Consider the following 2644-nt stretch of genomic DNA (forward strand, 5'->3'; position numbering starts at 1 on the left):
TAAGCCAGAGCTGTGCAGTGCTCTGGTGGAAAAATAATAAAAGCAACTGTGCAAGTAGGCTAGGGAAGGGAACAGAGAAAGGAGAGAATCTAAGCCTGGATGAGGGGAATGGCAGTATTAGCACAACATTTCTGAAACGACTAAGAGCCACCTCCCCACTCTCTACCACCAGCAGTAAAAGTTACTTTAAACTGAAAATATCTGAATAATCATCAGTCACAGAAAGCAACCTGAGCAAAAGAAAAAAGGCTGGAAGGAAGGGGGGATGGAAGGGAAGGAAGGGAAGGAAGGGAACTAAAGCAGACACTCCTGAAATGTACAGTTGCCACTGACCCGTGAATTACCAGAGTAGGAAAAAAGTCTGACATTTAGCACCTGAAAATGTAAATTCAGCCTTCATTAACTTCAGAAAGCCCATCAGAACTATTTCTTCCTTTTAAAGAAATGGTTGAGCCAGAGCACTATTACAGTCTGTCTTATGGTGGTGCTGGGGATTGAACCTGGGATCTCAGAACCTCAGGAATGAACATTTGTTTAAATATTTTTTATTTTTCTCTTTTGTTGCCCTTGTTTATTGTTGTTATTATTGTTGCTGTTGTTGTTGTTGGATAGGACAGAGAGGAGAGGAAGAGAGAGGGGGAGAGAAAGACAGACACCTGTAGACCTGCTTCACTGCCTGTGAAGTGACTCCCTTACATGTGGGGAGCCGGGGGCGCCAACCCAGATTCCTCTGCTGATCCTTGAGCTTCGAGCCACCTGCGCTTAACCCACTGTGCTACCGCCCGACTCCCCAATGAACGTATTTTTGTATAACCTTCATGCTTTGTCCCTAGCACCCAACAAAAGTTTTTGTAGTTTGCTATTCTGAGAGTTCTTTGCTCCTGTTAAAGTTCCTATTCGCCTCCTCCCTTTTTTTTTTTTTTTTTCCGCTGGGGCTCAGTGCCGGTGCTACGAGTCCACTGCTCCTGGTAGCCATTTTTTTCTATTTTATTGGATAAGAAAGAGAGAAATTGGGAGAGGAGGGCAAGATAGAAAATGGGAGAGAAAGACACCTGCATATCTTCTTCATCGCTTATGAAGTGACCCCCCTCAGTTGGGGAGCTGGGGGCTGGAACAGGTATCTTTGTGCGGGTCCTTGCGCTTGGCACTATGTGCACTTGACTGTGTGTGCTACCGTCCACCCCCGCTTTTTCTTTTCTTTTTTTCTGATTGTCCACTGAGGCGTCATGTCTGCCTGATTTCCACTGTTCCTGGAAGATTAATTTGGAGGGAGAGAGGGAAAAAGGAAGGGAGAGATGGAGGAGGAGGAGGAGGAGGAGAAAAGAGAGACCACACAGATTAAATTGGAGGGAGGGAGGGGAAAAGGGAGAGGAGGAGGAGGAGAAAGAGGAAAGAGAGACCACAGCACTGATATAATTTTTAAAAATTTTATTTATTCCCTTTTGTTGCTCTTGTTGTTTCACTGTTGTAGTTATTATTGTTGTTGTTATTGATGCCATCGTTGTTGGATAGGACAGAGAGAAATGGAGAGAGGAGGGGAAGACAGAGAGGGGGAGAGATAGACACCACAGACCTGCTTCACTGCTTGTGAAGCGACTCCGCTGCAGGTGGGGAGCGCGGGGCTCATACCTGGACCTTTACACCCGTCCTTGCCACGTACGCTTAACCCGCTGTGCTACCACCCAACTCCCTTGATGTAACTTTTGTAGCGCTTCCCTGATGCCATACACAGTGCTTCCATGTGGTACCAGGGGCTTAGATTCCTAGTACCTCAGCATCATAATACAGTGTGTCTTATGGGGTGCACTATCTCCCAACACTCCCCCTGCCCTTTTTTCCCCTCCAGAGTACTGCTCAGCTCTGGCTTATGGTAGTACAGAGAATTGAACTTGGGACTTGGGACCTCAGAAATGACAGTCTCTTTGTATACCATCATGCTATCTATCCCACCCCCTTTTTTCCTTTTCTCCTGCTAATCTGTTGCCAGTTCATTCACAGCCTCTTTCTTTTTAATTATTTACTAGATAGAGACAGAGAGAAATTGAGAGGGGAGGGGTGATAGAGAGGGGAAAAGATAGAGAGAGACACCTGCAGCCTTGCCTCACCACTCATGAAGCTTTCTCCTAGCAGGTGAGGACCAGGGGCTTGAACCTGGGTCTTTGTGCATTGTAATGTGTGCACCTAACCAAGGTGCGCCACCGCCCACCCCCCCACCCCCCGATTCATAACCTCTTCCCCAACCATTTGAACCTAAAATCCCTAAGAGAAAAGATTTCCTCCTTCCAGTCCTCAATCCTGGCAGCTATAAAGAGTCAATATCTTTCTCCACTCCCATCCTTATTTAATTATCTGCAATGGACACAGGCATCAGAAATTGTAAGCAAATATTCTGGTCATCTTAATATGCAGCTGGAGTAGATAATGCAATATTTAAAGTTTCACTGCTTCTGATTTTAGTGTGCAAGCTAATCACAGGACACTCTTATTAAAACTCAGGTTATAGGTATGGGACAAGACCCAAGAATCTGCATTTCAACAAGCACCAAATTGGTGTACATATTCCTGGTTTGCCTAACACTTTTTTGAATAGCAAGACTTGTAGCCAGGATACTTCCAGTTCTTCTTTTCAGTCTTCACAAACATT

Source organism: Erinaceus europaeus, chromosome 16 (genome assembly GCF_950295315.1).
Source record: "Erinaceus europaeus chromosome 16, mEriEur2.1, whole genome shotgun sequence".
NCBI lineage: Eukaryota > Metazoa > Chordata > Mammalia > Eulipotyphla > Erinaceidae > Erinaceus > Erinaceus europaeus.